The sequence below is a fragment of the Bubalus kerabau genome, chromosome 23 (assembly GCF_029407905.1).
Source record: "Bubalus kerabau isolate K-KA32 ecotype Philippines breed swamp buffalo chromosome 23, PCC_UOA_SB_1v2, whole genome shotgun sequence".
In the NCBI taxonomy this organism is placed as follows: Eukaryota; Metazoa; Chordata; class Mammalia; order Artiodactyla; family Bovidae; genus Bubalus; species Bubalus kerabau.
Genome location: NC_073646.1, coordinates 9,121,373 through 9,145,883, shown reverse-complemented (window position 1 = coordinate 9,145,883; position 24,511 = coordinate 9,121,373). Strand labels below are relative to the sequence as shown.

General features: G+C 46.7%; 1 long non-coding RNA gene across 1 annotated transcript in view; it reads right to left on the bottom strand.

The window, feature by feature from the left end:
• LOC129637244 (uncharacterized) overlaps positions 1–6,317 on the bottom strand; it is a 119,400-nt gene extending 113,083 nt beyond the window's left edge. Inside the window, exon 1 of the long non-coding RNA XR_008707398.1 lies at positions 6,163–6,317. This is a non-coding gene — a long non-coding RNA (uncharacterized LOC129637244). The remainder of the gene's footprint in view (positions 1–6,162) is intronic.
• Between the last annotated feature and the right edge of the window lie 18,194 nt (positions 6,318–24,511).

The window sequence follows — 24,511 nt, the reverse complement described above, 5'->3', positions numbered from 1 at the left end:
CCCTGAAACAAGTACTTTCAGATCGCCGATTTATTTCGGGAAGTGACCCCAGGGGACAGGAATGGGGGACAGAAGATGATGGTGAAACAGTGAAGGAGAGAAGTCTGTGAAGTGCGTGTCCTCAGCTTGGCCACCACCATGCAATGGGGTTCAGGGTCACTGTCTTGCCAGCAAGCAAACTCCCCTCCACAGATACCCCAGTTACTGCCTGCGACCTTTCAGTTCTGCCCTCACTGTTCACATGCCTGTCTGCTCACCTTCAGAATCTGCCTGATTTCCCACAAAGATACAAAGAAGAAAAAGAATTAATATGAACTGCCATCATTGTGTGTTAGTTGCTCAGTTGTGTCGGACTCTTTGCAACCCCAGGCTCCTCTGTCCATGGAATTTTCCAGGAAAGATTCCTGGAGTGGGTCACATTCCCTCCTCCAGGGGCTCTTCCTGACCCAGAGAGCGAAGCTGGGTCTCCTGCATTGCAGGCAGGTGCTTTTACCATCTGAGCCACCAGCGAAGACCTGAGCCGATTTGAATTGAGTACATGATGTGAACCGAGCACATGACGAAATGTCCCAGGTGGTTTGTGTGTCTCACAGAATAACATCCGCATGCATTAACAGCTAGGCTTCCCTCCACAACAGCTATCCCCTCCCCAAATCCCTGTCGATCCTTCCACAAGTCCAGAATGCTAAGGCTTCCCGTGTTCATTGCTGCGGGAAAGGAGATGACAGCAGAAATTTAGGAAGGGGAGAAGAATCTGTTCTCTGCTTTGGCGTTTCAGCTAAGTTTTCAAAACAAGAGTTTGAGAGACTCGTTCTCTGAGTTTCAAAATCCTAGGTTGTGAGAATCAGAAGTCAGAGCTCTAAAAGACTCTGGGCAGAGAAATGATGTCATTAATAATAGATTTAGGAGAATTTATAATCAATCAGAATGAGTTTTCCTGCCTTCAAGGAGTTGGAGATTGCCAGGATTGAAGAAAGCAAGGAAGATTGCATGTCACTGGATCTCTGAGAAAGAGTCCCGAGTCCCGCCCCAGCGCTTTCCCAGGTCTAGTCGCAGGGGGATAAGAACAAAGGAAAGAGGACAGGTTTGGGAAACTGGGGAAAGTGAAAGTGATAGTCACTCGGTCCTGTCTGACTCTTTGCGACTCCATGGGCCTGCCAGGCTCCTCTGTCCATGGAATTCTCCAGGCAAGAATACTGGATTGGATTGCCACTCCTTTCTCCAGGGGATCTTCCTAACCCAGGGACTAAAACTGGGTCTGCCGCACTGCAGGAGAGCGTCTTAGCCACCAGGGAAACCCAGGAAACTGAGAGCTGAGACCTAAATCTTGCTCCTCATGTGAAGGTTGGGGAAAAGCAAGTCCTGAAATGACCCTCCATAATTATTACCTCCTGCAGGTCATGTCCTTGTGGGAAACCCATCCCCTTGAGTGAACGTTGGGATTACTTTTTTTTTTTAGATTCCTTTGATATGGACCACTTTTTAAAAGTCTTTATTGAATTTGTGACAATATTGCTTCTGTTTTATGTTTCGGTTTTCTGGTCATGAGGCATGTGGGGTCTTGGCTCCTCAACCAGGGATTGAACCCACAGTCCCTGCATTGGCCCTCCAGGGAAGTCCTGGGTTGAGATTATTGATGATTCATGAACAGAATATGGCAGAAGCAATGAGATGCCACTTCCAAGGCCGGGTTACAAAAATACTGGCTTCTGTTCTGGGTTCCTTTTCTCTCTCTCTCTCTTTCTCTCTCTCTCTCTTGCAGAAGCCAGCTCCCATGCTGTGAGGAGCCCCATAGAGAGGTCCACATGACAAAGAACTGATTCTTCCAACCAACAGCCAGCAAGAACTTGAGGCCTTCGGTTCAACAGCCATGTCAGTGATGTTGGAAGCAGAATTCTGCAGCCTCAGCTGACACTCGATTGCAGCTTCTAGGGAGACCCTGCTGGAAGCACCCACCTAAGCTGCATACAGATTCCTGACTCACTGAAACCATGATCTAATAACCGTGTGGGGTTTTTATAAATTGATACATTTGGATCAATATATAGCACAGCACTAGATAACTAATACATCATGAAGAAGGCTGAGTGCCAAAGAATTGATGCTTTCCAACTGTGGTGCTGGAGAAGGCGATGGCACCCCACTCCAGTACTCTTGCCTGGAAAATCTCATGGACGGAGGAGCCTGGCGGGCTGCAGTCCATGGGGTCGCAAAGAGTCAGACACGACTTCACAGCTGAACAACAACAGCATGCAAGTCAGCCTGAGTCAGCCTCTGAGCCTGCCTCTACCTCTGCTTGGCTCTGGAAGAAGCAAGATCATTTCCTTTGGAACAAGATCAGCATAAACAAGTCAATCAGAACCAGAAAAGTGGAGAGGCTGTGCCATCAGTATCAGGCATGTGCGACAGAAACTCAGCTGAGACCCGGAGAGGGAAAGGGATCCCATTGACTGCATGGTCAATGCCTGGCCTGAGATTCCCACCTGCCCCAAAGACATCACATCTTTCACACCCTCAATAGTCCAGGGAGGTCAGTTTTATTAGTTTTATTCCTTTGTTCAGAGAGTTAACACCACTTCCCTAAAATCGATAGCTTGAAATGGGGGGATATGACTCAAATGGTGATCACTGGCTCTGAACTCAGGTGCAGAACTGCTATCCCATGCTGCTTGGTTTTCCTTCCCTGGTGCTGTGATGCCTGAGGGGTGAGGCTGGAACCTGGCTTCCCTTGACTCTCAGGGTTATACAGATGTGATTTGGACTCTTGTTTGAGCACCAGCTTAGATCCAGGCCTGAGACTCCAGCTCTTGTTTTCTGGGACTGTTATTTATTGGCCAGCTAATTGACTCAGTTGTTAGCAAAATGATCCCCCTTGTTCAGAAAGGAGAAATAAACAACTCCCCAGACACTGAAAAATCAAGCAGCTGCCTGGTTAGAATGATGATAGTCTATGAATAACTTATTAACAGGAGACAGATCAAAACTATCAACTCAAGACTTCCCTGGTGGTCCAGTGGCTAAGATTCCACACTGACAACACGGCGGGGACCAGGTTCAATCCCTAGTCAGGAAACTAGATCCCACATGCCGCAATAAGAGTTAAAGCTGCAATGAGGAGCAAAGATCCTTTGGGCCACAACTAAGACCTGGCACAGCCAAATAAATAAATATATATTAAAAAAAAAAAAAAAACTCGGAATTTTCTGGTGATCCAGAGATTAGGATCCCGCATTTTCCCTGCCAAAGGCACAGGTTCAGTCTCTGGTCAGGGAACTAAAATTCCACAAGCTGCACAGCACAGAAAAAAAAAAAAAAAAAAAACACTAACTCAATGGATGATAACCCACAGAATTCACTTAGTCTCTCCCTCCTGTTTCATCCTTGTCCCTTTTCAGAACTCTCCTTGTCTAACTTCAGGAGTCAGGGACTAGAACACGGTGATAGGTTAGCTAGAGCATCCTGGGTGGCTCAGTGGTAAAGAATCCACTTGCCAATGCAGGAGATGTGGGTTTGATCCCTGGGTTAGGAAGATCCCCTGGAGAAGGAAATGGCAACCCAATCTGGTATTCTTTTCTGAAGAATCCCATGGACAGAGGAGCCTGGTGGGCCAGAGTCCATGGGTTTGCAAAGAGTCGGACACCACTTAGCGAGTAAAACAACAACAGAATAAAGTAAAGAGCATTCGAACTTATTGGAAAAGGGCCAATACACCACTTCATGCCTCTAGCAGTCAGCATGAGCCAGATCTCAGTGATTTAACATTACAAAATTTTATTTCTCAATCATGTGTTTCCCTGGGTTAGCCTAACTCCACTCCAGGTAGTCACTCAGGCACCAGGCTGTTGGAAGCCCACCAACTGGAATGTGAACCTCCTCATTTGCTACAGCTGGGAAAGAGAGAGAAGAAAAGCGCTCCATTTCTGAAGCTCTCAGCAACTAAAGGACTTCCCAGGTGGCTCACTAGTAAATAAATTGCCTGCCAGTACAGGAGACGTAGGTTCGAGCCCCTAGTCAGGAAGATCCCCTGGAGAAGGAAAGGGGAATCCATTCCAGTATTCTTGCTAGCAAATCCCATGAACAGATGGCCTACAGTCCATGGATCACAAAAGAGTTGGACATGACTGAAGGACTCAACAGCAAGCAGCATGGGCCCTGCCAGCTCCAAGGGGTCTGGGGAACGTGGCTTTCCACGCGTCCAGGAAGGACAGGAGAGCCTGTCTTTGGAGAGTACCAGTGACTAACACTTTCACCTTTCAGTAATGGCAGCTACAGCTGCTGCTGCCTCTCCACTAGAGTCATAACCCTGTCTCGCGCGGTGGACCCTGCCCATGCACGGGAAGAAGTGAAGTGAAGTCGCTCAGTCGTATCCGACTCTGCGACCCCATGGACTGTAGCCTACCAGGCTCCATCCCTGGGATTTTCCAGGCAAGGATACTGGGAGACATACATAAACCCAAAGTTGCCCTAAAGGACCTTCTTTTTCTTTCTTTTCTCTCCACAACAAAATGAAATATCTCCTATCTTCGTGGAGCCACGGAACACACCCTCCATTTGCTCCAGGATACAACAGTGCTTGGTCAACTGGGTCTGGGTAGAATTAAAGAACGTTGGTGCTTCGAGGGGCCTCCAGGATCATTAAGGCTTGAGTTTTATTGGGAGCAGTTGAGGACAGAAAGATCCAGAAATAGATGGAACAAATCCAGAATTAAACTTTTATTCATCCCTTTTAACAAACATTTTTGAGCGCCTGCTACATCCCAGGAACTAAGTTTTAAAAATAGGGAGACAGAAATATATGAGACTAGCCTTGTCCTCAAAAGGCCCTTGGAAGCAGGGTGGGGGAGATATTGACATGGGAGCAAGTAAACAGCAGTGAACAGCACTGTGCGTGTGCACGTGTGTGTGTGTGCGTGTGTATGCATGTGTGCATGTGTTTGTACAAGAGAGAAAGAGAGATTGATTCTAGGTCCCATGTTGAGACAAAAGAAGAAAAAGGAGGGAGGTGCCTCTACCCTGCAGGGAGAAGGTCAGAGGAAATTTGCAGGAGGAAGTGAGGCCTAATGATGCTCTGAAGATTAGTAGAAGCTCGTTAGGTGGGGGTGGGCCAGCAGTCCAGGCACAGAGGATGGTGTGAGCAAAGGCAATTTCTGTACCCAGTTATTATATCCAGGTCTCTAGCATGACATCTGACATTCCCCACCCCACACCCCAGGGTCTAACGCAGTGCCTGACACAATAGACATTCATTCAGAACCTGTGAACGTGCACACGTGCTTAGTCGCTCAGCCATGTCTCACTCTTTGTGACCCCAAAGACCTCTTTGGAGCCCACCAGGCTCCTCTGTCCATGGGATTCTCCAGGCAAGAATACTGGAGTGGGCTGCCATGCCCTCTTCCAGAGGATCTTCCCAACCCAGGGATCGAACCTGCGTCTCTTATGTCTCCTGCGTTGGCAGGAGGGATCTTTACCATTAGCGCCACCTGGGATATATCTCGTGTTTATCCAGAACATTGTGACTCTGGTGTTGTAGCCTCAGGACAAAGGATGTGAAATCTCGTGACTCTAGCGTTCCTTACAGAGCAGGACCGGATGGACGGTCTTCCCCCACCCCCATGTCCTCCGCCTGTCTTCTTTCTGTGCAAAATCTAGCCAAAGAATAAGTTTAATCAGAGAAGTGAGAAGATGCAGAAACAAAGGCGCATAGACCAATAATAATAGTAAGCAAAGTCAAGGACCTTTAGTTCCTCTTCATGAGCTACAGATAATACTCTGAGTCATGTCCTGTGACCTGTCTTACGATAGTGAAATCCCTACGAGGTGGAGAAGCTAACTACCTGATGAGCAGACTGTAGCCATGACATAAGCTGCCACAATTCCAAGAACTGGCCTCAAAGAAATGGAAACAAACTGACTCTGGAACTGAAGATTAACTGTACTCAAAACAATCAAGATGACACTGATCAGACCACCACATGACCAATTTCAAGATGACTGGCAGAGTTGATTGCTGTTTCTGCACATAGCCCTCTCCCTCTGCCTATATAAAGCTCTTGCCCACTGATATGTGATGAGGGGGTGAGGAGGGAGGCAGCCTGCGGACAAGAGTCCATCCTCCCCCGGTTGCCAGTATCCAAAGTAAAGCAAACTTTTCTTTCCACCAACCTTGCCTCTTTTTTTGGCTTTTAAGCCACAAGCAGCTGGACCCCACTTTTGGTAACCACTTATTCTGCAAGTTGCTTCTCAGGTGTCCTGGGCAGGTGAGGCTGGGGGAAGGAGGCATCCCGAAGTGCTGGTCTGGGCATTTCACAGCATCCGGCCTCCCCAGTCTCCGTCTCCAATCTAGAAACAGCATGAAAAGCACTCATGCATTTTCCTCCTGCTGAAGGGTGATTCATTTACTCTCACCTCTGCTCGCCTGTTAAGCCTTTTGTATCTGTGTTAGCTACAATTTAACACAGAATGTGTTGCTTAAACAATACTGCAGTTACGATGCAGAGAGGAGGAAAATGCAATTGGATCACATTTAGTCTGTTTTAACTGCTGAAGGTAAAAGGAAACCATTTTCATACCCCCATTTTTTAAATTTCTGTAAATTACTCTGATCAGGAAAAAACCCAGTTATTTCCTTGGTTTCCCTAATGGCTCAGCAGTAAAGAATCTGACTGCAGCGCAGGAGACGCAGGAGACACGGGTTCAATCCTGGGTCGGGAAGATCCCCTGGAGAAGGAAATGGCAACATGCTCCAGTATTCTTGCCTGGAAAATCCCATGGACAGAGGAGCCTGGTGGGCCAGGTGCATGGGGTTGCAAAGAGATGGACACAACTGAGTGACTAAAGAGAGCAGTAGTAGCATTAAGCCTAACCAGCGTGAATCCCAGTTAGACAACCCATAGATGATTACTGAATAAATAAATGATGTCCTTTTCCCTTCACATTTAAATTTCCCTTCCTCTTGTCTTCCTCTCACCTTCATCAAAATCAACCTAAAACTACCATTTCTTATAAAACTTGAATTCAAGACACCTTCTCCAGCATCTTGGAGCTCCAGTCATTGGGAAGGGGAAGCTGGAGGCCTTGTCTTTTCACAGGCTTGGCTTATTCCATGAGATGTTCTTTATAAGGGGATGATTTTAGTACCGTCCTTATCACCAGCCCACTTCTGCTCTGAGGCTCCTCCATCTCTGCAAAGATTTTACAACATTTTTCTAATTAACATGGGGCCCACGAGGGCTCACAAATACACTTGTTTTTGTGTAGCTCCTTTTCCTGAGTTTTCAGAATTAAGCCCCTCTTGGAGTTCCAGCCCTCGAAGGGGAGAGATTACTTTCCATTCAGTGAAAGAATAAAGGTTAATCAGTAAATGGATCGTGTGAATGAAGAAGATACTCATGGGAGAAAGAAAACAGAATCCGCGAAATAGAGAGTACATTTCTAGATTGATGAGCTTCTGCACTTGTGAGCCCCAGAGAAAATGGAGATGTCAGAAGTCCTTTCTGACTGTGTATGAGAGATTTGGCAATTGTCATTAAATAACATTAAGGGCTAAAGGAAGGAATTAGGTGTCTGTTATGTGCCACACGAGATAGAAGCTTATAGATTTTTTTTTAATTTATTGTTGGAGTATAATTGCTTTACACTGTTGTGTTAGTTCTGCCGTACAATGAAGTGAATCAGCTATGTGCATACGTAATTCCCCTCACTCTTGAGCCTCCTTCCCGTCTCCCCCATCCCACCCAGCAGGTCATCACAGAGCATCGAGCTGAGCTCCAGTGCTATATAACAGGTTCCCATTAGCTATCTATTTTACACATGGCAGTGTATATATGTTCATGCTACTCTCTCAACTTGTTCCACCCTCTGTTTTCCGCTCTGTGTCCACAAGTTCGTTCTCTACATACAGACATTCATGGCGTCACAGAGTCAGACATAACTTAAGAGACTGAACAACAACACTGAGAATCTCAGTACCCTAGCAATGGGGTAGGTATCTCCATGAGGTTAATTTCATGCTTGTTCCTTTTCTCTGAGAACTGCCTCCCACCTCCGAGGTGTGTTGCTGGTAACCCTCTTTGCAGCATGTCACCCTGATCATTATCCTACAAGGGGCAGACATCAGGCTGAAGCTGGGCCAAATGGGTTCTCTACCCCAGACATCTGAAATTTGGATCAGGAGATAGCCACATGGCAGAGGTTGGGGGAGTGTCCATCTTCTACCGGCGTGAGCATGGAGAACAAGCAAAAGCTCTTTATCTTGGGATAAAGAAGAGACCAATGCCTAGGGAGAGGCAGAACAGCTCCCAGGGAGACCTTCCTGCTGGGCCCTTGTGCTTTGAGTTCCTGACCTCAGACCTTGAAGTATCCTTGCTGGGCATGAGTCCAAGAAATTTCCTGGGATCCTTCAGCATTCAGTAGCATTATTTGGATGGAAATGTTAGGGGAAACACTGACCAAAACCACCTGCCCTGGCCAGGTAAAATAATAGTCACTTGCATGAATTATCTTACAACAGGAGGTCCTGGTAAGGAGCATGGAACTCACAAGACACCACCCACTGGAAGAATTCGGGGAAGGTCAAAAGGAGAGAGGAGACGCCTGTTCACATGTCCTACCAGCCTCCCAGAATCCTTCCTGCTGGAATCCATTTTGGCTTAGTGATGCACAAGCCACCAGAAAGGATCCTGAGTCGCAGTGATGATGAAAGGTAACTCAGAAATTAATCCCATCACCATAAAACCTGAGACTGCTAGCCACGTGGCAGAGCAGATCTCCTGGGTTCCCTTACCCTCCTGCTCTGCGCCCGGGCACCCCTTCCTAGTAAAATCTCTTGCTTTGTCAGCACATGTGTCTCCTCGGACAATTCATTTCCTAATGTTAAAACAAGAGCCCACTCTCGGGCCCTGGAAGGGGGTCCCCCTTCCGGCAACAGAAAGTGATAGAAATCAAACCAAGGTAAACAAAATGATGCGAATTACTGATTTACATACCAATAACTAGAGAGAAGGTGGTGACTTTAGGCACAACTAAGCCCAGAGAGGAAACAACGTTGCAATCTCCCTCACTCACTCATCTGCCATCTTTCCAATCCCTATATCTCTATGTGGGCGGCATGCTCTTTTCCGATAGACAGCTTTGCCTCACATGTTAGGAAACAGGCTGCAGGCAACAATGCCCCATCATTTTAGCTCCAGAACTCTAGAGGCAAACCCTTCCTCCCGCTTCATACCAAAAAACGCAGGGAAAGCCTTTAGACCAGAATTGGAAATATGCTCACCCATCCACCCACCACCAGTCTCTGTTAGCCAGGAAATGACTTACCGTGATTGGCTTTTCATGGGTCACCTGACCGATTTCTATGGCAATGGGAGTAAGGTCTATGATTGACAGCCTCATCGGAGTCACCTGGTTGAAAGAGAAGAAATAGAACGGGAGACAATGAGCGGACCACAGCAGATATTAATGCCTCTTCCAAGAAAGCCTTCTTTCCCCTCGATTAAGCAGTTCAGTGCAGTCATTCAGTCGCATCCGACTCTATGCGACCTCAAGAATTTAAGCTCTCCTCCGTGACTTTATTCCTAGTCATCAAGTTATCTTAACTGGGCATGGCTATAAAATTAAATCAGGAGGAATTTTTGTGATAGAACTGTTCTATTAGTGACTCTACTAAGTCAATATCCTGGCTGTGATTTTATTGGAATTTTCAAAATTTTCAAGTTTTCCATTAAGGGGGAAATAGGGAAAAGGATGCATGGTATCTCTCTGTACTGTTTCTTACAACTGAATGTGAATCCAAAATGATCTCCAAAAAAAAAAAAATTTAATTTAAAAAAACTAGAAAGCAAAGTAAAATGAAATCTTGAACAAAGACCCTGCCGCCAAAATTAAATCCAAGCAGAGACTGGCCTCTTAATGGAATCAAATGGAAACCAATTCATGGGCAATAGAACACCACAAATCTTCAGAAAAGTCAGATCCACTTTCTCCTAGATCTTTATTTTAATGACCAAAAAAAAAAAATGAAGTCCCAACAGGCTCCTTTCATAGCATCATCAATTCACATCCACACAGCGATAATTAGAGGGAAAAGTTCAAGAACGTCCTGAAGGCCACAGTTCACATGCCATAAGACATGCCAGAATGTGATAATCAGCCCAGAATTAGCACTAATTCTTCATACATTTCTAAGCACATCAAATATTAAAATACAATTAGGCACTGGGCAAGGGCCTAAAAGTTCTGTCATTAACTTTTCACTGGGTCAGGAAACCAACCAAAAGAAAAAAGTTAAAGGTTGACAATGAGGATTAGTTTTTCCATCTTAAATCAGGGTGCAGGGCGAGTAGCAATTTAGTGGCAAGCAAAGACGTTGACTTTGACTTCCCTGATGGCTCAGTGGTAAAGAATCTGGCTGCCTATGCAGGAGACCTGGGTTCAGTCCCTGGGTCAGAAAGATTCCCTGGAGAAGGAAATGGCAACCCACTCCAGTATTTTTACCTAGAGAATCCTATAGACAGAGAAGCCTGGTGGGCTGTAGTCCATGGGGTTGCAAAGAGTTGGACACAACTTAGCAACTGAGCAACAACAACAAAGACATTGAAGGGCTTCCCATTGAAAGACCCGCCTGCCAGAGCAGGAGACATGAAAGATGCAGGTTGGATCCCTGGGTTGGGATGATCCCCTGCAGGAGAGCATTGCAATCCACTCCAGTGTTCTTACCTAGAGAATCCCATGGACAGAGGAGCCTGGCAGGCTACAGTTGATGGAATCACAGAGAGCTGGACACAACTGAAGCAACTTAACATTCATGCAGGCAAAGACTTTGAAATCTGAGTCTTGTATTCAAATTTTGTTCATCTCCTGGGCAAGTCACTTCTATGAATCTCATCTGTAAAATGGACATCCTAGCAATCCTTATCATAGGTCTATCGTGGGTGCACCTATGGCAACCCACTCCAGTGTTCTGCTTGGAAAATTCCATGGACAGAGAAGACTGGCAGGCTACAGCCCATGGATCACAAAGAGCTGGATACAACTGTGTGACTGAGAATATATATATATTTACACACACACATATATACACATACATATACATATTTGGGGTTTCCCTGGTGGCTCAGAGATTAAAGCATCTGCCTGCAATGCAGGAGACTTGGGTTCAATCCCTGGGTCAGGAAGATCCCCTGGAGAAGGAAATGGCAACTCACTTCAGTATTCTTGCCTGGAGAATCCCATGGATGGAGGAGCCTGGTGGGCTACAGCCCATGGGGTCACAAAGAGTCAGACACGACTGAGCGACTTCACTTTCACATACATATTTTATTTTTTATATATGCATATATATTTTTTCTATATATAAACACTTGGCATGCAGGAGGTCTTCAGAGAATGATTAGTTTTTCTTCCACTTGGGAAACAGCACAAAAAGGCTCCCGGTGTGATAAATGTGTTTTCATAAAACATAAAAACTAGAATTATACTTCCCATTTAATTAGGAAAAAAAGTTAAATGTTCCTATGGCAGATATTCAAACATGACACAAAATATTATGATAGCATTGGGTCTTCTCCTCTTGAAAGGGAATGCAGGAGAAGATGCCAGTAAGAAAAATTAAGAGCCAATAAATCTTTCCAGAGCCTCACAGCCATACAATTGGCCAGCAGAAAGGTTTTTAAACGAATAGCCCCTTAAGAAATTAAACAGTTGATGGATGATGCAAACATCTTTGTGGCTGGCTTATTTACAAGGGGAGACAGACACAGAGAGGACTTCTACATACTTTCCTTGTCCCCTAATTTTATTGGAAACACTTCAAGTGAAGCAACAGCACTGCCATTCGTGGGAGCTGAGTTGCTGCCTCTCCACCATGCATTAGCAAAGAAAAAAAAGAAAAGGAGGTGTTTATCCACAAACCATTTCAACTTCTTGCAGGTTTGTGCTATAAGAAATATAATAAAGCAACAATACAATAAAGAAACTGTTCAATGCATTATCCATTCTCCCCTTTTTCTCATTAATAAAGTCCTAACTTTATTCTGACTGGCCATCTGCCTGGTTAAAAACTACATTTCCCAGGCTCCCTTGAGGGGGGAGTGACCATGTGATACAGTCTGGCCAATAATAAGTAAGCAGAAGTAACCAGGTGGGTGTGTTCATTATCTCTTGCTGGTAACAACTTGAAACAAAGAACATTTATTATCTTACTTTCTGTGGGTCAGGGATCTGGCAGCAACTTAGCTAGATGCTTCTGGCTCAGCCTTTCATGAGGTCGCTGTCAAGCTGAATATATTCATAAATATTCATATCTGTCCTGCAGCTAGAAAGTATTCTACCCACTTTACAGATGAAGAAACTGAGGTTCAGAGGTGTTAAGTGACTTTCCTAACTAATAAATTGTAGGAGCTGGATTCTAATTCAGGTCTGACTGCAGTCTCCCTTCTGCTACACCAAACAGTTGATTTGGGATTGAAATAAGTATTTATCAATAATAACAATAATTGCTATTTATTGAGCCCCCATTCTGGGTCCAGCAATTTACTGGCTTATCATTTCCTTTAATCCTAACTACAATTCTGTGAAGTAAGCACTCTTTTTTTAAAATTATATTTATTTTTAATTGATTGATGATCGCTTTACAATATTGGTTTGATTTCTGCCATACATCAACGTGAGTTAGCCATAGGTGTATGTGTCCCCTTCCTCTTGAACCTCCCTCCCACCTCCCCCTGTTTCCCACCCCTTAAAGTTGTTACAGTGCCCTGCTTTGAGTTCCCTGAGTCATACAGCAAGTTTCCATTGGCTTTTACCCTCGTTTTGCCAATGGGTAAACAGAGGCTCAGACAGGTTAAGCATATTAGCCAAATCCTCATGGCTCTGCAGGACTGCAGGCAGGATTGGATTCAGTTCCATTAGAGGCTCATGGACCAGGGCCCATGTGGCCCTCATGCCAGGATTTGGGATGTGGCAGCCAGAGACGGACAAGAGGAGATGACTGGCTGCTTAGCATGCAAGTTGCACCCTCGTACACTCTTTGTTCCTGGTAATGACCTGTTTACTGAGGACCAGAGCAAGAAGTTGAGGTGCCCAATCCAGTCCTAGTGAGAAATCATCAAGACCACACCTGAGGGGGACTCCCCTGGTGACCCAGTGGCTAAGATTCTGTGCTCCCAATGCAGGGCGTCCAGGTTTGATCCCTGGTCAGGGAACTAGATTCAACATTCTGCAACGAAGATGAAAGATCCCGCATGCCGCAACTAAGACCCAGCGCAGCCAAATAATAAATAAAAATAACTATTTTTTTAAAAGACCACATCTGAGAAGTTTAGTGTGTGTTTAGTGAACTAGGGAAGGAGCTTGTCTGTCAAGAGTCTCTTTTTTTTGGCTGGTATCGGCTGCTCCGAGATTTGACCCATGGCTGACTTCCCATGTCTAAGCAGAAAACAGAAATAGATCACTGAGGACACCAAATAAACAGGTGGATTTGGCGCCTCTAAAAGGGCATTTTAAAGTAGGCACTTTAACAGAATTTGTGGCTTTTTATTTTCAAGTCCACCCTTCTTCCTATGGTTTACTGATAGCCTTTTGGGAAGAAATTCCAATCGTGTGTCCATTCCAATGCACTATAGACTGCCGAGGTCAGGTAGAGACTCAGCTCACATATCCAAGGGCAGGTTCTTGAACCCAAGCCAGACAATCCCAATCCCTGAAGCCAAAGGGCATCTTGGGTGGCCAGGTTCAGAGGGCAGCAGGAGCGTCTCGTGTGCCCACACTGTGGTCACTTCTCTGCAGCCTCTGAAGCATCCTTGGTTCCTACCTATGTCTCCACTTGTTCCCCTGATTCTATAAGGCCCTGCATCCTTCAAAAGGTTACTGTCTTTGCTTAATTCAGAAAGTATTTCTGATGCTGGCCTCTAAGAAAGCTTGTTGGTAGAACATTAAAGTCGAACAGCACACTTCCTCTTTTCGGGGAGCCAGTACCCTCATGACCCCGCTGCCCCTCCCATGCACTGAACGGGTAGGTGAGTGTGCTTTACAAGACTCTTTCTACTTGCATAAAATAGAAACCAATCCAAGCAAGAGTAAACACCGAAACACAACCAGAACGCTTATTATAAGGGTACAGTAGAGAACCATAGGTGCCGATGGATGGCAAGTCTTTGAAAGCTGGTCAAATAGGACCTCACTTGTCTGGTGAATTTCACTCTACTATTTGGTTTGGTTTCACCCCCTTCAGGAAGTCCTCCTTGACTCTCGAGATTTTTTTCTGTCTCTGTCATTCCTTGGATACTTCTCTGTGCATTTGAGAAAGCACAAGATCTGTTATCTCATATACATATGTATGTATAAGTTTGTGTGTGTGTCTGTGTGCCTATGTGTCTGTGTATATCCCCTTGATCACAGCCTTGTCATGGCGAAGGGGCTTGTGTAACTCAGTGAAGCTATGAGCCATGCCGTGCAGGGTCACCCAAGATGGATGAGTAGTAGTGGAAGAGTTCTGACAAAACGTGGTCCACTGGAGGAGGGAAAGCCAAACCACTCCAGTATTCTTGCTGCGAGAATGGTATGAAAAGGCAAGAAGACATGACACCAGAAGATGATCCCTCCCAGGTCGGTAGGTGTCCAGTGTGCTACTGGGGAAGTGCGGAGAAATAACTCCAGAGAGAATGAAGTGGCTGGGCCAGAGCAGATACGACGTTCAGCTGTAGATGTGTCTGGTGGTGATGGTAAAGTCCAGTGTGGTAAAGAACAATATTGCATGCATGTTTATGTGCGTACTGTATATGTGTGCATGTCTGTATGTACATGTACATACACACATGTACATTGTGTGTATATGTGTGCATGTGTATATATGTATTGTGGGGGAGAATAATTGTCTGTCATTCAGATTACCCTGCTACTCTCCACAGTTTCTCAAGTGAAGTTTTTCAGGGCTGTGACACAAGGACAGGTTATAAACCCCGCAAAGTGTGGAGAAGGAAAGACGCGGGGGGTCTCTGACAGCATACAGCAGGGAGACCCGGCTCAGTCTAAGAGGTGAAGGAACCTTCTAGGAGGAGGTAACCCCCTGCCCCAAAGCTTGGAACACCAGGTAGGAGGTGGAGGGGAGGCCATGGTGTCACACACAGGAGACAGATGACGGAAAGACCAGGATGACAGCAAGAGAGAGGACTGCACGTCTTCGCCTTAAGCACCGTGGTGAGGCTGGTGGCCGGGCGCAGAGGGGAACGTGGTGAGGGGTCGGTTTGGGAAGGGCCGTCGGTGTCACTGGGGAGAGTGGCCACTGCCCTGGGACCCGCGTGCATTTGCCTGCTGAGGAGCAGCGTGCTTCCTTTTGCATTTTAGAGAGTTTGCTCCGCCTCCTTTTCAAAGAGCCAATGACAGCTGAGCAAGTGTTCGGGGGCGGGGTGGGGGGAGACCCCTGGGAACGTGCGATCCTTCGGGACCCAGACCCGCAATCACAGAAGCAAGGCAAGGAATGTGCCCCCTGCAGGCAGAGGGTTCTGTGGCAGGTCTGATGCTTCTGCTGCCAAGTTCAGTTCAGTTCAGTTGCTTAGTCGTGTCCGACTCTTTGCGACCCCATGGACTGCAGCACGCCAGGCCTCCCTGTCCATCACCAACTCCCGGAGTTTACTCAGACTCATGTCCATTGAGTCGGTGATGCCACCCAACCATCTCATCCTCTTTCGTCCCCGTCTCCTCCTGCCCTCAATCTTTCCCAGCATCAGAGTCTTTTCAAATAAGTCAGTTCTTCACATCAGGTGGCCAAAGTAGTGGAATTTCAGCTTCAACATCAGTCCTTCCAATGAATATTCAGGGCTGACTTCCTTTAGGATGGACTGGTTGGATCTCCTTGCTGTTCAAGGCACTCTTCTCCAACATCACAGTTCAAAAGCATCAATTCTTTGGCACTTAGCTTTCTTTATAGTCCAACTCTTACATCCATATATGACCACTGGAAAAACCATACCTTTTACTAAATGGACCTTTGCTGGCAAAGTAAAGTCTCTGCTTTTTAATATGCTGTCTATGTTGGTCATAACTTTTCTTCCAAGGAGCAAACATCTTTTAATTTCATGGCTGCAGTCACCATCTGCAGTGATTTTGGAGCCCCCCCCCCCACAAAAAAAGTCTGTCATTGTTTCCACTGTTTCCCCATTTTTTGCCTGCTGCCAAAGCACTTAGCAAATTTCTGCTTTTATCAGAAGCAAGCTGGCCTTGTCCAGAGAGCTCAGGACCAGTCCTGGCCCTCCTGGGAGAACACAAATGCTGAAGCTGTAATTGCTCTTTTCTGAGGCTCCCTCATTAGGGACAGCAATGGTCAGCATCTCTCCTCAGCTGCCACTGGTCTCCCAGGGACAATTGTAGGAAGCCTGCCTGGTCCTCCACTGTGGGAAAAGGCTCCCAGAGGCTGCTGGGAATGAGAGACGGAGCCCCCGGGGTCCAGTCCCAGCTCTGCCATGAATTTGCTGAGTGACATTAGGCAAGTTATGTCTCCTCACTGTTGCCTCCTTTATAAAATGGGATAACAACAGTACCAACCTGCAAGGATTGTTGTGCAAAGTAAGCCCTCGATGAGAGCACTCAGAATGTGTCTTGCACTGAGTGAATAAATGCCCAATAAGTGTTAGCAATTAGTAGGGACTTCTCTGGGGGTCCAGTGGTTAAGAATCTGCCTTCCAATGTAGGGGACGTGGGTTTGAACCCTGGTGGGGGAACTAAGATCCCGCATGGAGCAAGGCAATAAAGCCCACGTGCCACAAATACTGAGCCCACATGTTCCAAAACCCCTGTGCTACAATTAAAGAAGCCCTCGAGCACCACAACTAAGACTCAATGCAGCCAAATAAAGTTTTTAAAGGGTTAGCTATTGGTAAACAGAGGGAAAATGAAAGAAAGAAGGAGAGGGAAGAGAGAGAAACTATATGGGAAATATATATATTGCATTGGATAAAAAATGTCACTTCTTCCAACACATCAGATGACCACATGCTAATTCAGTGAGTACCTTGTGGGCATCCTAAGTCTCTGCAGTCGTGTTCAGCTCTTTGTGACCCCATGTAGCCTGCCAGGCTCCTCTGTCCATGGAATTCTCCAGGCAAGAATACTGGAGTGGGTTGCCATTTCCTTCTCCAGGGGATCTTCCCAACCCAGGGCTCAAACCTGAGTCTCTTATGTCTCCTGCCTTGGCAGGTGGGTTCTTTACCGCTAGTGCCACCTGGGAAGTCCATTCAGGGTCTACTGTGTTCACAAGTGTTATTTAAGTTATCTTTCTAAACAACACCTGTGGACAAGTATTATTATTTTTATCTTACCACATGAGCACACTGGAACACAGACAGGTAAGGTGCCTGTCTCACAGCTCAGTGAGATTGGACTGGGAGTCCATGTCCTCCAGAGCTTGGCTGTGTCCACTTCTGGCTGGTGCCATGATGCTCAGACAGAGAAACTGACCCCTAGGTGGTTCTAATCCCTCAGCAGGGATATACTCTAACCCCTTATTTTGTCCCCACTACCCCTGAGCACTGGCTTGGCCATTGGTCCATGAGTCTTCTCCCAAACCCTACCCCCTACCCCAAACCCTACTGTGAGCCTCTAGAGGGCAGGAGACTGTGATGGTTCCATCTGGGATGCCCTGTCATCTGATACAAGGTAGTGACTGAATCGACACGACAGACTTGCATCGAAACAATTTCTTCAAAAAGCCAAACAACAACAGCCATCTGTCAGTTTGCCAATTTCTGTGGTGTAAATTCTCCTGCTGAGACCATTTCAAGCTACTTGATTTGGGTCCTTAGCAAGCACCAACTGTGTGCCTAGCCCTGAGCAGGGCAGGACCCAGAAGTCAAAACAGACATGATGGCCATCCTCAAGGAACCTAGTCATATGGTGGGGTGAAATGAAGTTGCTTAGTCAGGTACGACTCTGAGATCCCATTGACTGTAGTCTACCAGTCACCTCCATCCATGGAATTTTCCAGGCAAGAGTACTGGATTAGGTTGCCATTTCCTTCTCCAGGGGATCTTCCCAACCAAGGGATCAAACCCAGGTCTCCATATGGTGGGGTGAGGGGAGCCTTACCTGTAGCCTTTGCCAATTCCCATGGTGTAAATACTCCCACTGTGGCCGTTTGAAGCTGTGCTGTGCTTAGTCACTCAGTTGTGTCCAACTCTTTGTGACCCCGTGGACTGTAGCCCACCAGGCTCCTCTGTCCATGGGGATTCTCCAGGCGAGAATACTGAAGTGGATTGCTATGCCCTCCTCCAGGGATCTTCCAATCCAGGGATCGAACCCAGGTCTCCTGCATTGCAGGCAGATTCTTTACCCGCTGAGCCACCAAGGAAGCCCAAGAATACTGGGGTGGATAGCCTATCCCTTCTCTGGAGGAACTTCCTGACTCAGGAATCGAATCAAGGTCTCCCACTTTGGAGGCAGATTCTTTACCAGCTGAGCTACTAGAGAAGCCGCATTGGAAGCTACCCATCACCAAAAACGGGGTCAGGAAGAACTGCTGGTGCTGGCACATTACCACTTTACAGGCTTGTCGGAGAGATAGACAATAAACAAGCAAGTGAAGAAATAAAATAAAATAATAATAACCAATTGGCCTATGGAGAAAATACGCAGGGCACTGTGACAGAAAGAGGGATGCCACATTTAAGCTGAAAACTGCACAGAGGACTCTCTACTTTTTGAAAAAGCCATAATGCAGTTTTTCAATCCAAATGATTCTCCGCTGCTATTCATAGAGACTTACTGGAACTGACAAATCCATTTTCCAGCCTCCCTCCAGGGGCCGCCTCCCCAGGCGGACCCTTTACCTGTGGGCTCTGTCAGGGGAGGAGAGATGATCCCTTCCCCACAGCCAAGGGAGGTTAAACTGATTATGGTTTCCCATTTCCCCCTCCTCCTCCTTCTCACGGGATAATGTCTTCCTCCCTGATGTCCGCTGTCGTGGGACTCCCATTGAATCAAATCAATAGTGTCACGTTTTAGACTGATGTCAAACCCGAGAGGAGCTGGGTTTTCTTCCTCTACTTTTAACACGTATCACGTAGCCAGAGAAACGCTTTGTATTATTTAATTCTATGTATTTACTAACATTGGGAAATATCCCCATTGGCCTTTTTCTGTTCAAATTAATCCTAAATGAAGATTCAGAGAAACAGTGAAAACATTGATTTCTTTTAATTCCCTGTGAGAGTCACTGGCATGAGTGGTTACTTCTGTGGATGCTGGCAGTACATAATCTGAGTTTTCATTCTGGCTCCACCCTCTACGCATCACATGTGAAACCAAATGTCACTCAGTTGTGTCCGACTCTTTTCTACCCCATGGACTATACAGTCTATGGAATTCTCTAGGCCAGAATACTGGAGTGGGTAGCATTTCCCTTCTCCAGGGAATCTTCCCATCCAGAGATCAAACCCAGGTCTCCCATATTGCAGGCAGATTCTTTACCAGCTGAGACACCAGGGAAGCCCAAGAATACTGGAGTGGGTAGCCTATCCGTTCTCTGGGGGATCTTCCTGACCCACGAATTGAACTGGGGTCTTCTGCACTGCAGGCAGATTCTTTACCAACTGAGCTATCAGGGAAGCCAACTCATTACATGGATGTGAGTATTCCTTTATTTTCCTGTCTATGAGATGGGCATCAAGAAACCCAGCTCATAGGGGTTGTTGGGAGGATTCAACAAAATAACACATGCAAATTCCTTAGAAGAACACCAGAAAGTTTTAGCATTATTATTCCCCATTTCCCTTCTTGTGTTTGATTTCTCAGATACCTACCAGGTGCCAAGTCCTGAACTAGGATCTTTGCTGATATGATCTCACTCAAAGGTTTGATATTTTGCTCATCTGGGATTTTTCTGCATGAACTTCAATGCGCTAAAATATTGCATTAGGGACTTCCCTGGTGGTCCAGTGGTAAAGAATCCGCCTTCCATTGCAGGAGACACGGGTTTGATCCCTGGTTCTGGAAGATCCCCCATGCTGTGGAGCAACTAAACCCTTGTGCCACAACTACTGAGCCCACACTCTAGAGCCCTGGGTCCACAACAAGAGAACCCATGCAATGAGAAAGCTGCTCCGCGCAACTAACGAGTAGCCCCTGCTCCCCACAACTAGGGAGAGCCCACGTGCAGCAAACAAAGACCCAGGGCAGCCAAAAATAAATAAATAAAAATTTTTTAAATAATCATTAAAAATGGCTCCCCTGGTGGTTCGGTGGTAAAGACTGCCTGCCAATGCAGGAAACACAGGTTCGATCCCTGATCTGGGAATGTCCCATAGGCCACAGAACTAAGCCCATGCCCAGAACTACTGAGCTTGCCCTCTAGAGCCTGGGAGCCACAACTAGCAAAGCCTGTACACTCCCCTCCTCCGCAACGAGAGAAAGCCCGTGTAGCCATGAAGACCCAGCACAGCCAAAAATGAATAAATACAGCTATTTTTAAAATAACAATAATAATGTTCAAAACATTCCATTGAAGTATGATTTCTCTCAACTGCTAAGTTTGGTGGCACCCCTCCTTAAATTTTGCGCCCAAGGCAAGGGCTTCACCCCACTCCCCCAGCCTCAGCCCTGGTAGGTGCACAGTGAACATGAACCCACGTTTTGGTATTTCTATATCCCCTACCCCAAATCCTGCTTCTATCTATTCTTCAGTCACAGCTTTATTAATCACACCAAGTTCTGGTATGAAAAGAGAATCGATGGTGAAATTAGAGAAGGCAGAAGAAAGTGTTCATCCTTGGATCCCTGCTCCCAACTGGTTGCTAGGAGTTTCAAGAAAAGGTGACTTTGAAGACAGGACCCCTGCCTAATGGCTCCCTTTGGCTCTGATGTATGTGGCTGTGACAGAGACAGCCCAAGCTCCACAAAGGGGTGTGGGTAGGAGGCCTGGACGTTTTTCCCTTCTCAGGGACAGACAGCACAGGGCCAAAGATCATGGGCTAGTGGAACGTCAGACCTCTTAGAAGGAAAAGAGATGCTCGCGGCCGACAGCGGGGGCTCATTTATTCTCTGGTTCATTGTTCATGTCTCCATATAACATCCACTGCATAAAACCAGGGACTTGGTCTGTTGTGTTCACTGTCTCAGTCCGCATTTGGCTTCCAAGCATATGGCAGAGAGCAGAAGCTCCAACATTTCCTGAGCCCATGTTGAATGAATGGTCCAGCGATAAGCAGAAAGTAACAGAATTCCTAAAGGAAATCAACACTGAGTATTCATTGGAAGGACTGATGATAAAGCTCCAATACTTTGGCCACCTGATATGAAGAGCCAACTCATTAGAAAAGACCCTGATGCTGGGAAATATTGAAGGCAAGAGGAGAAGGGGGTCTTCAGAGGATGAGATGGGTAGATGGCATCATCAACTCAGTGGACGTGAGTTTGAGCAAACACCAGGAGATAGTGAAGGACAGGGAAGCCTGGCGTGCTGCAGTCCATGGGATCACAGAGTTGGACACGACTGAGCAACTAAACAACAAGAAGTTCTAATGTCTCTTGAGCCAATGTTGAAAAAATCGTCCAAGGATAGGCTAAAAGTAACAGAATTCAACATGGGCTGTGCAGGTGGCCATAATGGAGCAGGGTAGGCTGTCCCCTCAATATCCCCACCATGCACAGAGGAGCCTCCCACCCCCAGCTTCTCATAACCTTTGCATGGGGAGGGACATGGAATAGTGGGGGGGGATCCTGGGAGCTGACTCTGATTGGGAAATGGAGAGTTTCTAGAAAAGGCTGACTCTCTCCACAGTTTAGTCCAGAACCCTACTTTGACTCCCCATATGGGAAGATCATTAAGCAACCACTAAATCCTCCTAAGAGTCTGCCAGTGAAGTAGTCTGTCTCCAATGTCGAGACTCCAGCATCTTGGGACCTGAACCCTAAGGTGGGATGGATTCCATTAGTATAACCCTTAGTGGGCATCACAGGTGATTCTGCTCTTCTTTAAAAGGATGAGCTTGGGACTTCCCTGGTGGTCCAGTGGTTAAGAATCCGCCTTCTGATGCAAGGGATGCCAGTTAGATCCCTGGTCCGGGAACTAAGATTCCACACACTTTGGGGCAACTGAGCCCAGGAGCCGCAACTACCGAGCCTGCGCATTCTAGACCCCATGGTCTGCAGCAAGAGAAGCCACAGCAATGAGAAGCCCAAGCACCACAACAAAGAGTAGCCGCTACTCTCAGAAAGCCCACACGGCACAGCAAAGAGGAAATTTTCTTAAAAAAAATAAAAGGATGAACTTGAGCCCGTGTCTTAATGCACATAAATGCACCAAGTACAGAGCATGCCAGAAGATGGGTGAGGTTGCCCTCTTCACATTATTAGGCAGCACACTAGGTCCTCAGGGGATACTTGTGGGATGCATGTGTCATGGTTTGAATCTTGTCCCCCCAAAAGATACATTAAAGCCCCAACCCCCAGTACCTGCAATGTGACTCTATTTAGAAATAGAGAAGTTGCAGATGTAAGCAGGTGAGGTCATTAGGTCATATGATTTAACTGTATTTATAATTATCCAACGAAAGTGAGTCGCTCAGTCGTGTCCAACTCTTTGCGACCCCATCATCTATACAGTCCATGGAATTCTCCAGACCAGAATACTGGACTGGGTGGCCTTTCCCTTCTCCAGAGGATCTTCCCAACACAGGGACTGAACCCAGGTCTCCCACATTGCAGTGGATTCTTTACCAGCTGAGCCACCAGGGAAGCCCAAGAATACTGGAGTGGGTAGCCTATCCCTTCTCCAGGAGATCTTCCTGACACAGGAATAGAACCAGGGTCTCCTGCCTTGCAGGCAGAGTCTTTACCAGCTGAGCTACCAAGGAAGTCCCAATTATCCGATACTGGCCTCCTTTTAAGAAGGAAATTTGGACACACACACCAACACACAGGGATAGATGCCATGTGACAACAGAAGCAGAGATGGGAGCGAGTGATGGGTCCACAAGCTAATAGGAATAAAGGAAAAGGGACGGATTCTCATTTAGAGGCTTGAGAGGGAGCATGGCTCTGCCGACCCCTTATTTCAGACTTCCAAACTCCAGAATAGAGAGAAAATAAATTTCTGTTGCTTTAAGTCACCTCATCTCTGGTCATCTGCCGCAGCAGCCCAGGGAAACTCTTATAGCATGTGAGTTAACATCATCTCGTCACGATCTGCAGGTGTGACACACCCATTGCTTCAAATGGGTGTGGACATGCATAGTCCAGGACACACACAGTCAGGCCTCTGACTCCCCCGAACACCCCCCACAACCTTGAGGCCTGAATTCCTGATGCCAAAGCCAATGTTTCCTTTTAACCTGCACGAAGCTATTTTTATTCCAACCTCCAGGCCCGGTTTTGTTGAGCTCCAATTAACGAGGTGTCTGAGCCCTTCCAGGAGGTCTCAATAGAACTGAATAATTAGTCTCCTGTGTTTGCTCAAAAGGAAAAGTGAAAGTGAAAGCCACTCAGTCGTGTCCAACTCCTTGCGACCCCATGGACTATACAGTCCATGGAATTCTCCAGGGCACAATACTGGCCTTTCCCTTCTCCAGGGAATCTTCCTGACCCAGGGATTGAACCCAGGTCTCCGAAGCCGGCATTCAAAAGAGGCAGGAACTCCAAGTCCTGCCTGGCATCCTCATTGTACAGTCCCTTAGAGGAGCAGCCTCTGGGATACCGGCATCCCTGTGTGGGTGCCCTGGACTAGTGTCCAAGGAGAGAGTTCAGGCAATTGCATCATCAACAGATTGCCCCAGAGATACTGGGCTCCTCAAAGCCCCATCTTATTAGCCCTCATGCACAGAGCTGCCCACACCTGGGTGCCTCGGGGTGTCATGCACCTTTGGAAAAGAGTGTTCTCTCCAGCTTTTCCTTTCTCCCTGTGGTCCTGGAGTGGATGGTGGGGTGGGCAGTTTCTGGGGAAAGACCAGGATTCCCCAGCCTGGTTTACCTTGAAAGATGGGAGACAGGCTCAAGGTATGCTGAGCAGGTGAGAAGGGTAACCAGAAGTAGGACCTTCCTGGCGCCTTCCCAGCCCCACTTTGGGAGAAAGCCTCTGCCATGTCCTTAACAACCATCTGATGCTTTCCAGGGACTTCTCTGCTGGCCCAGTAGTTAAGAATTCACCTTCCAGTGCGATGGATGTGGGTTCAATCCCTGGTCGGGGAATTAAGATCCCACATGCCATGGGCCAGCTAAGCCTGTGCGCCACAAAGAAAGATCCCACATGCTGAAACTAAGATTCATTGCGGCCAAAAATAAATAAATTTTAAAAATTTGCGGGGACTTCCCTGGTGGTCCAGTGGCTAAGACTCCTTGTTCCCAATGCAGGGGGTCTGGGTTCCATCCCTGTCAGGGAGCTAGACCCCACATGTCACAGCTGAGACTTCTCACACCATAACTAAAGATTCAGCATGCCACAACGAAGATCTCTGGCAGCCAAATAAATAAATAATAAATTTAACGAAATTTTTTTAATGTGGGAGAAAAAAAAAAATGCCTTCTAGACCTG